The 12,623-nt window shown below is 51.1% G+C and overlaps 1 long non-coding RNA gene across 3 annotated transcripts in view; it reads right to left on the reverse strand.

The window, feature by feature from the left end:
* Positions 1-907: 907 nt before the first annotated feature.
* LOC123591306 overlaps positions 908-12,623 on the reverse strand; it is a 121,211-nt gene continuing 109,495 nt past the window's right edge. For 2 of the 3 annotated variants that reach the window (XR_006709224.1, XR_006709222.1), the window contains exons 2-4: positions 4,729-4,848; positions 3,053-3,151; positions 908-1,544 (exon numbers count right to left, since the gene is read on the reverse strand). This is a non-coding gene — a long non-coding RNA (uncharacterized LOC123591306). The remainder of the gene's footprint in view (positions 1,545-3,052; positions 3,152-4,728; positions 4,849-12,623) is intronic. The other variant, XR_006709223.1, reaches the window with a different exon arrangement.

Raw genomic sequence — 12,623 nt, forward strand, 5'->3', positions numbered from 1 at the left:
AAAATAGGTGAAGGGGATTAAGAAGCAACAAACTTTCAGTTATAAAATAGACTCACAGTGGGGCGCCTGGGTGGCGCAGTCGGTTGGGCGTCCGACTTCAGCCAGGTCACGATCTCGCGGTCCGCGAGTTCGAGCCCCGCGTCGGGCTCTGGGCTGATGGCTCAGAGCCTGGAGCCTGTTTCCGATTCTGTGTCTCCCTCTCTCTCTGCCCCTCCCCCGTTCATGCTCTGTCTCTCTCTGTCCCAAAAATAAATAAAGGTTAAAAAAAAAAATTAAAAAAATAAAAAAATAAAAAAAAAATAAAATCCCCACTGTATAAACTGGGGGAAATGAGGCTCAAGTAAAAGTCGATGGTCACCCACAGGAAGTAGAAGAACTTGACACTCCAAAGGGCTTTCCTGTGACCCCACACCACACTGACGCTGCAGGGGCTTGAGGGGATGGACGTCTAACCTTCAAGAGATTTCCTTATGAGGGGTTCTTGGACCTGGGATAGACTACTTCCTGGTCATGAAAACCAAGCAGTATAAACTGTGGCCCGACAGAAAGAGAAGTCTGTGTTCCCTCCTATGTTGAAAAAAAGTTATCTTTACTACAGAATGTATGTTTCACACATTTTACCATGTTAAAAAGTTTATTTATTTTGAGAGAGAGAGAGAGAAAGCATGAGCAGGGAAGGGGCAGAGAGAGAGAGAGGGAGGGAGGCAGGGAGACAGAGAGAGAGAGAAAGAGAGAGAGAGAATCCCAAGCAGGTTCCATTGCTCTCAGCGCAAAGCCCGGTGCGGGGCCCAAACTCACGAACCATGAAATCACTACCTGAGCTGAAATCAAGAGTCAAACACTCAAACAAATGAGCCACCCAGGCCCCCCTACCATGTTAAAAAGTGCCTCAAGGATTCCGAAAAGATCTTGTAAAGCAAACAAGGATATTATTTAATACATTTCCATTTAACTTTAACTGCAATTTATTCAGAACTCTAACCTTTTGTGAACTTCTGACTCAGACTATTTCCTTATTGTACACCCACAACACCCTGTGGGCATGGGCGTCTATATTTTCAGTTAAACTCTACCCCCGATGTAGCATTTCCCTCCATGAGGCCTGCAGACAACAAATCACACAGCGCTGTATTCACACTACGCATGACGTTGTCCCCACGGTTGTCCCCACAGACGGTTTCCCTCTCTCTCCCTACGGTTGTTGCAAATATTTCAAAATATTTAGCGTGCTGGTAAGAAGCGCACGTAGGTACTATAGCATCACACACATTTTACTATTTTGATAGCTGAACTTCAATATAATCAGTTTCCTTTCGAATCCCCTGTATTTCAGTTCATCCATTCTGAAAGCATTGTTCGGCGAAGGGACCCACAGCGTCACCAGACCAGTGGCTCCAGAAAGGCAAGGACCTCCCCTACGGGCCGCCTTGTCTTCTGGCAGGAGCGTCCATCGCTGGAGACCACGGAAGCCTTTCTTCACTCTGCAGCTCACTCAGAGTTCCAGCGTCTCCCCAACATCCGTCCCGCCTCGCCTCTCATTCATGCTGCAAGAAATCGCAGCCTCAGTGTGCTTGCCTGCTGCCCACAGCATTAACCTCTGCCACCCAGAGCTTTTCCCAATCACACCTGCTCTGCCCCGGGTGCAGGGAAAGCCCCCCACCTCTCTGGCCTTCAGAGGGAAGCTGTCTGTAGCTAGAGTGCTGATAAACTGAAAAGTTACACCCAGAGCCAGGATCAGGCTGTGTCTGCAGAGTCCCTCAGAAGCAATGAACACAGCTCACAAACTCCCTCTGATGCCACCTGCATTCTGCTAACGGGCTCAGGTTCCCTTCCAAGGAAGCCGAAAATGCCGCCCCAAATATTTTCCAATGAGTCTAAAGCCGGGACTGAAGGACGTTCCATCACCTTTAGTGAAACCTCCCCTCCTTGAATGACCTGACCCGGATCTTCAAGCACACTGCCCTCCGGGGGAAACGTGGGGTGATGCTTTGCCACCTGGATGCTCAATGAGGGCTGGAGGGTCCCACATTTCAGGTTGCATGTGGGGGCACCACGGAGCCATTCTGCTCTCCAGGTGGCCGGCCATCTGCTGTTCATTCACCAGGGTGTTTGCAAAGCCCTCTGCAAAGGTGAAGCCCAGGGCTGGGGACAGAAGATCCCGGGCTAGCCATGGGAAGATTCTGGATTCAAGCCCAAATTTCCCTTGCCTGCTGGATGCATCTGGACAGTGGCTCCCCACATCCCTGGGCCTCACAGCTCACAGTTCCCATGTGTAGAACGAGAAAGGAAGATGGGGTATTTCCTCTCTTTGAGGCTTTGGGTACCGACATCAAAACCAGAGTCCCTTCAAGGGCGGGGGGGGGGGCGCGGTGGGAGGATGGCAGTGCTGTCCACAGCCAGCGCTGCCGAACCCAGAGGCCCCTGTCATGAGAAGGACCCCCTTCCTGGAGGCAGGAGGTCCAGGGGTGTTCAGCCAACAGTCCAGGAAGTGCAGGGGACCCAGGGCTATGCTCAGGGACAGGGCTGCCCATCGCTGGGTCTTAACCTTCCTTACATACATACTTCTTTCTGGGTCCCACGGGGTCACTGCCATGCTGACCGGGCTGAGGAAGGCTGGCCCTGGAGCCCTCTGGGAGTGGCACGTGGGCCACAGTGCATGCCATCCCTGCCTCCCCTGGGGGGATCCCGAGTGGGCGTGCAGAAAACAGGGTGGGGACTCATTGCCCCGAAAAGTCTCTCGGGCCAATCCTTGGTTCGCAGCAGGGGGTTAGGGGGGCAGAGAGGCGAAGGTCCTCGCTCAGGGGCGCACAGTAGTGTCAAGAGAGCTAGGATGTGGTCTCTCTCCCCAGTTTTACTTATTTTATTGTTGGGTTTTTTTTCATGACAAAAGGACAACATGTCTGCTGCATGACGCAGGCAACACAGAGGTGATGTATGAAGACAATCATCTCCTCTCGCTCTCGCCCCTCAACCCGCACCCTACGCATGGTGAGCCTGTGCTCCTCCACGGGACCCCCCAGGGGCAAGGGCAAAGCCACCTGCACCTGCTCACCTGGTCCCAAAAGGCACAGAAGGGGAGCTGGCACTCCGGAGCTGATGGGGGCCGCCTCCCGGCTGTATTCAGAAGGCGTCTCTCCTTGGCCCCACTGACCTGGAAGAGAAAGGGGCTGTCAACCTTTTTTCCCTAAGGTGGATGCCAGTGCAGATTTCTAGAAAGGGGGTCTTAAAAAATAAGACCCTTAAGGGGTGCCTGGGTGGCTCAGTCGGTTAAGAGTCCGACTTCAGCTCAGGTCGTGATCTCACGGTTTGTGAGTTCGAGCCCCACATCGGGCTCTGTGCTGACAGCTCGGAGCCTGGAGCCTGTTTCAGATTCTGTGTCTCCCTCTCTCTCTGCCCCTCCCCTGCTTGTTCTCTCTCTCTTTCTCCCTCTCTCAAAAATAAATAAACATTTTTTTCAAAGCCCTTAGCACGTGTTGGGAGGAGCACTGGGTGTTGTATGGAAGCCAATTTGACAATAAATTATATTAAAATTAATTAATTAAAATAAAATAAGATGTTGATGATTGAAAGGATAAAGAGACACCCCCAGAGCCTATAGCTCATCTATCTCACACAGTGAAACACTGCGAACAAGATTATTTTGCGTGCATAATACGACCACTTCTCCCTCTTGTTGGATATTATCTCCTCTTTGAGATGCTTTGTAATAAATGCCAGTATATACTCTCTTCCAATGCTCGCATCACTCGAGGATGAGTTTTGTTTCTGATACAGCAAAATGGATTGAGCCTAGCCTAGTAACAATATATGTATGATACAGGTCAATTATTTGGGTTTGTACCATTTTTGGTACTGGCTTAAAGATAATGACTTTTTGCTATATAATTTTATTGTAATGACTTTCAATCTCTGCTAATCACATTACTAAACTAAAATTGTGAGTAAATAAAAACTTTTATAAATTCCAAAAGTAAAATAAAATAAAATAAAATAAAATAAAATAAAATAAAAAGGCCTTTGTATGCCCCAGGAAAGGCCATCCTTCCTGGCCACCTGCCTTCACCCAGCTTCCAACTTCATCACTTCCAGCCTTGTGGTTGGTCTCCCAGCTTCCAGAACCACCCACTCAGTACCTTTCTACAGCACTACTGGAGTGAGCCTCCAAATCCACGACTGCTGAAAACCTTCCAGTGCCTCTGCGACCCCAGTATTTGCCAAGATATCCAGGCAGAAGATCCAGAACCCACCCCCCCCCCCCACCAACCCTTTGTGATCTGCCCCCAGAAGAGCTCACCAGCCTCACCTCTACTGAAACTTTCCACTATTTCCTTCCATCCCCTTGCAATTACTTGTAGTTCTTGGAAGAGATTATGCATTTTTTTAACCGAACTTTCTGTTTGGGGAGACTTGTATGTTCACGTGTAGCTGTAAGGAATCACAGAGAGCCAGCTCAGGTACCCTTTACCTGGCTTTTCCGATGGAATCTGGAAAAGTTACACAATCACCACCAGGATACTGACATGGACACAGCCAAGATACAGAACATTCCCAAAAGGGAATCTCTCAGGTGGCCCTTTCATAGCCATACCCGTCCCTCCCGCCCTCTCTCCATCCCTAACCCCTGGCAAGCACTCATCTGCTCTCCCTTCTATAATTCTGTCCTCTCAGTAATTTATATGAATGGGATCCCACAGCCTTTGCCCGTTGGGGTTGGCCGTGTTCACTCACAGTGGTTCTCCTGAGATCCATCTAAAGCTGGGGCGTGTGCCGGGGGTCTGCTCCTTTTGTCGCTTGCTGGGTTCTGTTCCCTGGTATGGATGCACCATGGTTCGCTTGCTGACTCGCCCACTGCAAAAAAACAGTTGGGTCGCTTCCATGTTGTGGCTATCGTGAATAATGATGCTGTAAATACCGGAGCACAGATCTGGCGTGAACCCAAGTCTTTATTTCTCTGCAGGCCTGGGGAATGCTTGGCAATGCAATGGCTGGGTTGCATGGTCAGCTTTGCAGGAAACTACCAAGCTGTTTTCCAGAACAGCTGGGCCATCTTACGTTTCTACCTGCAGCATACGAGCAATCCAGCTTCTCCACAACCTCACCGACCTTTAGTGTTGTCACTATTTTTCATTTTAGCCCTTCTGATAGTTAGGTAGTGTGAAATCTCCTTGTGGTCTTTGTTTGCATTTCCCAGATGGCTAACGACATGGAATATCTTTCCCTGTGCTCGCCATCGTCCGTGGATCTTCTCTGGGGAAACCTCTTCACCTATTCCAGTAATGTTCTTTCTTTTTTTAATTTTATGTATTTAAATGCAAGTTAGTTAACATACAGTGTAGTATTGGTTTCAGGTTAGAACCCAGTGATTCATCACTTAATATGACACCCAGGGCTCATCCCAACAGGTGGCCTCCTTAATGCCCATCACCCGCTTAGCCCATCCCCCACCCACCTCCTCCACCAACCCTCAGTTTGTTCTCTGTATTTAAGAGTCTCTTATGGTTTGCCTCCCTCTCTGTTAGTACTTATTTTTCCTTCCCTTCTCCTATGTTCGTCTTGCTTCTTAAATTGCACATATGAGTGAAACCATGTGATATCTTTCCCCGACTGACTTATTTCATTTAGCATAGTACACTGTAGTTCCATCCATGTTGTTGCTAATGGTAAGATTTCATTCTTTTCCATCGCTGAGTAATATTCCCTCGTATATACATACACACCACATCTTCTTTGTCCATGCATCGATCGATGGGCATTTGGGCTCTTTCCATAATTGGGCTATTGTTGATAGCACTTTTATGAACATTGGGGTGCGCGTGCCCCTTAGTATCAGCATTTTTGTATCCTTTGGATAAATCCCTAGTAGTGCAATTTCTGGGTCATAGGGTAGTTCTATTTTTTAATTTTTTGACAAAACTCCATACGATTTGCCAGAGTGGCTGTCCCAGTCTGCATTCCCACCAACATTGCAAAAGCAATCCTCACCAATATCTATTGTTTTCTGACTTGTTAACGTTAGCTATTCTGACAGCTGTGAAGTGCTATCTCATTGTGGTTTTGATTTGTATTTCTCTGATGATGAGTTCAGTCATGTTCTAATTGAATTGCTTGAGGTTTTTTCCTTTTTTTTTACTATTGGGTTTTGAGAATTCTTTATATAACTGGCATGAAATGGGAACAATTTTGTTATCAAAACTAATGATTCTTAGCACTTGGTAAGCACTTAGTAAGACACTGGGCAGGTTGCTTTACCTTCATGTTCTCATTCAATTCTTAAAATAACTCAATGAGCTCTAAGTGAAATAAATCAGAGGGCAAACAGTAGAAGATATCATTTAACATGTGGATTCTAAAAAAGCCAAACTTGAAGAAACAGAGTAGAATAGTGGTTAGGGCTGGGGGGTGGGGGAAATGGGGAGATGTTGGTCAAATGGTACAAACTTCCAGCCGGAAGAGAAACAAGTTCTGGGGATCTAACGTACAGCAGGGTGGCTATGGTCAACGGTATTGTATTACATGGGGCGCCTGGGTGGCTCAGTCGGTTAAGCGTCTGGACTTCGGCTCAAGTCGTGATCTCACAGTTTGTGGGTTCAAGCCCCGCATCAGGCTTTGTGCTGTCAGAGCAGAGCCTGCTTCTGATCCTCTGTCTCCCTCTCCCTGCCCTTCACCGTCTCGCTCGTGCTTTCTCTCTCTCAAAAATAAATAAACGTTAAAAATGTTTAAAAAAACAGTACTGTATTATATACTTGGAAGTTGCTAGAAGAGTAGTTCTTCAATGTTCCCATCAATAAAAAAAAAATGATTATGCAGGGATGGAGGTATTAACTAGCTTTAGTGTAGAATCATTTGGCAATAGAGACATGTATCAAATCATCACGTTGAACACCGTGTTGTATGTCAGTTTTTATCTCAATAAAGCTGAGGGCAGGGGACATTTGGGGCGCCGGGGTGGCTCCATCGGTTAAGCATCCGACTTCAGCTCAGGTTGTCATCTCGTGGTTTGTGAGTTTGAGCTCCATATCGGGCTCCACACTGACAGTGCAGAGCCTGCTTGGGATTCTCTCTCTCCCCTTCTCTCTCTCTGCCCCTCCCCTACTCATTCCTTCTCTCTCTCTCTCTCTCTCTCTCAATCAATCAATTTAAAAAAAAAGAAAGTAGGGGACAGGCCTCATCCCATCGGTCCCGTGGGTTTGAACCCATCGAGGGTGATGATTTCAGTGCCCGGACTCTGGAAATACTGAGCTCATGTCTGGCTTTACTGACACTTCCTCGTGCTGAGCTCAGGTGTTCCCCGTCCTGGGCCACCCACGAGGTTAGAAGGCGTGACACACAGCCCTCGGGACATGTAGCATCTGGTTGAGGAAACAGTTAAATCCCAAGGTGAGGGTCTCAAAGTAATCCTGTCAGAGAAGTTCAGCAAAAGCCATGAGGTGAACGAATGGTTTGAGGGACCTGGAAAGGTTTCATGAAGGTGGAACAGACTCCGGGCTGCCGAGAGACACAGAGACAGACACAGAGAAAAGTGGAGGATCGGCTTTCCAGTGGGGGGAACAGCATGAACACAACCCCAGAAGCAGGAGGAGAAGGCTGGTCATAAGGCGGCACCTGGCCCTGCCTGGAACAGATCGTCAAGAAGCACTTGGCTGTGAAACCCCAGGGCCCCTGACTCTCTGGGCTTGAGTCCTTCCCTGAAAATTTTACAACGATGCAGTCGAGGCCGGGACAAAGTCATTTTCTTATCCAGCAAGTGATCTCTGAAGCCTCATTGACGGCTCTAAAGCAAAGTTCAGTTTCGACTTTCAGATGACCCTCGGGGATGAGAGGTTTCTTGGTTGCAGGGGCCAAGGGCAGGCGGCCCCAAAATGTGCTACTTTGGCATATTGATCAGTTTATTTTTTTAATGTATATTTCTTTATTTTGAAAGAGAGAGCAGAGGAGATGGGCAAAGAGAGAGAGAGAGAGAGAGAGAGAGAGAGAGAGAGAGAGAATCCTAAGCAGGTTCCTCACTGCCAGCACAGAGCCCAGTGTGGGGCTTGATCCCACAACCCGCAAAGTCATGACCTGAGCTGAGATGCTTAACCAACACTGAACCACCCAGGTGCCCCTATATAGATCATTTGAAATAAAGTTACTTAACAGACAGCCTGGGCAGGAAGGACACTCAGACCCTCCCATCCCCCTGGAAGCAGAAAATGAATCTCCCACGTGAAAGTTACCCTCCCTGTATCTGGGCATAAAGAGACATCTCTATCCCCAGAGATGGGAAATTTAGGGCCGAGAAGGCTCTATAAACAACCCTTGTTACTTCACTAACGTACTCCCCCCCACCCAAATTCTGTTGAGAATTCCTTACTGATTGAGGCTCCCAAAGTTACCTTTTCTTTGACCTGTGAATTCCTCACAGATGTATTGTCTCTTTGTCTAAAAAGGTATACACACTGCCTGCCCCGGTCATTTACTTGGGTCTCCGTTTCATTACTGGGCCTCCCTGTGCATGTAATGAAATCCCTGCTTTTTTCCACGTATGTCAATTTATTTCTCCAAACCACTGGAAGACCTTGAGGGGAGAGAAGAATCCTTCCTGGCCTTCCCCATGCATTCGACACCTACTGTGTACCCAGAGCCTCGCAGGTGCTGGGGGATCAGCAGCAGACAAGACGGAGGCCACTGTGCTCTCCAAGCTCGCGTTCCAGGAGGGTCCCCTAAAGTCTTTCACTGTCACCGTAGCATGTGCACGAAGATGAATGCATGCTGGGGCAATGATCCGCCCTGGGGCTCAGGGCACTCGGATGGGGCAGGGCAGAAGTCCTTGTTCTGGCAAGACCAGGGCAGAAATCCTAGAGGGAGCCGACCTCCACCCCACACTGTTGAATGCCATTCTCCCGCGGGCCCATCTCAGGACCCTGTGCAAAGAGCTGGCCCCTGCTTATGGCCCCAGGGGAGAGGAAGGTCAAGAAGCCAGGACAGAGGACAAGAACAAGAACAAGAACACAGATAGCTACCAACTGGGGGCTGGCCGGGCCCAGACCCCTGGGGGAATCATGGTATTTAATTCACATGCTGCTGGCATCCGGAAGAAACCCCAGCGCGCGTGAGTCGCATGCATGGGTAATCCTCGTTGTCCTTGTTACAGGTGAAGGAAGGAATGCCAAGAGGCTCTTAGAACAGGCTCTAAACCACACAGCCAGTGACAAGGTCAGGATTCAAACCCAGGGCCGTCTGGCTGCACATTTGCCCTCTCCCATCCCAGGCTGCCACCCCCTGATCAGATCGGTTGGGGAGAGCAAAGGAACCGGTCCTCAACACCGCTGCGTCCCGGCCCCCTTTGCTGACCTGAGCCGGGCTCTCTGCAAAAGCTGTCTGGGCGCTCTGCACCGGGGCCCCGGAACAAGCAGCCTCCTGGGTTTGGTGGGAGTGAGAGGAAGGAGAGAAGCCCCAGGCTCAGGCAGCCAGTGCTGAGACACCCCCAACACAACTTCTCCTAAGACAGGAAAATGCTCTCAAATGACTCACGCGAGGAGGTGCCTTTAAAGAGTTCTGTGAGCTCCAGAACTTGGAGTGCGGGGTTAGAGCGCACGCTGGGGTCCAGAGCACTCCCCAGATGCGCTGGCCAGCTCTGACCTGCGTCTCCAACACAGAGGGACCTTGAGGGCTCTGAGCCCCACGGAGAAGCCAGCAGGCAGCAGGCGGGGCTCCGAGTTCCAAACCTGCCAGCGGCCATGGGAACGTCAGCCACCAGAATAAGCCGTGGGGATTCCCTTACATTCATTCAGCATTTATGGACACAAATACTTGTCCGGAGGGTTGCGGTGAGGCTCAAGGGAACAAATGGGGGATCGGAACACGCCTCCCCATCGGCAGAGCATCTCACAGCTGGCGGGTACAGCTGCCAGGACATTTCCACACCACCCTCATTTCCACCTCTCTGCTGTGACCCCCGGCGGGGGGAACAGCCCTGAGCTAACCACCTGTACGCTGACCCTAAGAAGCCACCAGGGGCATGTGGCGGTGGGCAAATCACTCACCCTCAGCTCCCTCACCTGTGAAATGAAGGGGGGCAGTGGATTCTGGCACAGACACCCCAGCTGCCAGGGCAGGGGTTGCAAACATTCTCTGTAAAGGGGCAGCAGATATTCTAGGCTTTACAGGACTTAGAGTCGCTGTAAGAGGTACTTAACTCTGCTTGCTGTTGTAGCTCAAAAGTAGCCAACGTGAAAAAAAAATAAAATTTAAAAAAAATGAGGTGCCTGGGTGGCTCAGTCAGTTGAGCGTCCGACTTTAGCTCAGGTCATGATCTCACGATTTGTGAGTTCGAGCCCCGCGTCGGGTGGCTCTGTTGGTTAAGCATCTGACGTCAGCTAGGTCACGATCTCGCAGTGCGTGGGTTCGAGCCCCGCGTCGGGCTCCGTGCTGACAGCTCGGAGCCTGGAGCCTGCTTCGGATTCCGTGTCTCCCTCTCTCTCTGCCTCTCCCCTACTCGCGCTCGGTCTCTCTCTCTCTCTCTCTCTCAAAAATAAATAAACATTAACAAAAATTTTTTTTTGCTAGGGTAACCCCAATTAGGACACACAACAAGCACCTTCCTTCTTCAGGCCGAACTCCTAGCTAGGTGGTGTTGGGCAGGTGATCCATCTTTCCAGGCCTCATTCTCCCACCTGGGTACTTTTCCAAGGCCTCCTCTAGACAGGTGCAGAGGCCGGTGGGGTGTCCAGATGAGCAGCCCCAGAACACTGGTGCCAAAATCTGCCCCAATGAAGGTAAAGACGGGGACTCAGAGAGATTAAGCAACTTGCCTGAAGCCACAGAGCTAGAAGTTTGCAGACCGGAACCAGAACCCAGTTGTTTGGCACCAGAGGCCAGAGCTCCTGTCTCCACCCCACACATCTCTCCTGGGATAATTCAAAGGCCCCTTCGGATCCACTTCTCTGAGTCCTGAGAGCGGGGAGGGCCCTGCAAGAGAGAGGAGAAGGATGGCAAAGGGGAGATCAGGGAGTTTCTTTCATGACACGGCTACGTGCCAGGCTTGATCTGAGTTATAGGAGGTGTTGTCTTCACCGTGAATAGATGAGGAATTAGGTCCAGAGAGGTACAGAGCCTTGCCCAAGGTCACACAGCCAGTAAGTGGGAGCCGGGACATGAACCCAGGCCTGTGGGACCCCACATGGCAGTGCTGGGTTGACTTCTTTGGCCACACTCTTCTCCTCCGTTTTTGTGCTCCGAGAGGGGAAGGAGCCAGAGAAGACACACTCAGCAGATGGCATACAGGTGAGAGCCCAGGCAGGTGGCACCCCGCCCCCAGCCGTGTTCTGAGGGCACCACCCAGGCGCACGGGTGTTCATGAGTCCAAGCCGAGAACCATCTACAGTGCGCCCCCTCGTTCACAGGGAGAGGAGCCTCTGCAGCAGGGACGCAGCTGGTTCAGGCCCAGGGAGGGTTATCAGCTGCCAGGAAATGCCTGGAGGTCTCGGACTTGTGACCTTGTTCACCTCCACCTGAACCCGACGAAAGAGCCTCTTTGCTGTTACTACTTTACAGGCTTGATCCCACTTTACGGCTGCAGGATGAAAACACGTGCCCGGGGTAGAGCTGGGGTGGAGAAAGCACCCACCGGCTTTATAAAGTGGCAGTGCTATCACCAGCCAGGGGGCATCCCAGGGTCGCTTGGGTGGAAGCCCTCCGGGGTCCCGGGGAGGACAAGCCACCGGACCAGGCAGCCACCCAGCGAGGCACCGCGGAGCCCTGACGGCTAAGCAGCGGTCCCAAATCCTGACCGAGGATCGCAGCATCCGTTGGCGCGTCCCTGACGTGTGTTCACCGTGACCCCGAACGGCGCTGAGAAATAAACCGGGTTGCAGGAGGCCCAGAGGGGTGGCTTGTCCAAGGCCATGCACGCAGCCCAGCCAGGACCAGAACTCAGGTCCAGAGCTCTGACCCCACACATCCTTCTAACAAAGTCGCGTCTATGGGACAGCACATTTCAGCAGAATTGGTTCGGCTTTGGGGCTCCCTCAGCCGTCCTGGGGCAGCGATCACCCACCAATCTGCGGACAGACTCTCGTATCACACAGATGCCCATGAAGCACCCCCAGACTCTCTGAAAATGAAGGGATGCATGGGCCTCACCACCCCCGCCTTCCGTGGGTCAGCACCCCACTACCGGCCCCTCGCCCTCACCCCGGTGCACTGGGGAGTGTGGAAGGGGAGGCCAGGCCCACCCAGCCCTGCCCCTTCTTCCTCCCAGGCTCTGGGGAGCCACACGCTCATGGGGGGCATGAGCCCTCTCTCTACTCCCAGGGGAGCCCCGTCTGTGGAGGGACCTAGGGAAGGACAGAGCACGCGGGGTGGGCTGTCAGGCTCTGGCCTCTGGAATTAGGCCACATTCCCCAAGCTCAGCTCAATCAGTAATAAAGACACTATTCCGGCCCATCTGCCTTCCTCCTGCATCTTACCCCAAGGCACAGGCAAAGTCTGGGAGGTGGCAAATGCTAGTATGTTTGGGGGACAGTGGGGCTCCTCCCCTTACCATGATGATTGTCCTTCCCTGTGCCTCTTTTTGCTGTCATTTCCACAACTCCTTGGTTACAGTCTTTGGAGGCCCTGACTTGTGCCCGAGCAGAAGAGAGTAG

The sequence above is a fragment of the Leopardus geoffroyi genome, chromosome B4 (genome assembly GCF_018350155.1).
Source record: "Leopardus geoffroyi isolate Oge1 chromosome B4, O.geoffroyi_Oge1_pat1.0, whole genome shotgun sequence".
In the NCBI taxonomy this organism is placed as follows: Eukaryota; Metazoa; Chordata; class Mammalia; order Carnivora; family Felidae; genus Leopardus; species Leopardus geoffroyi.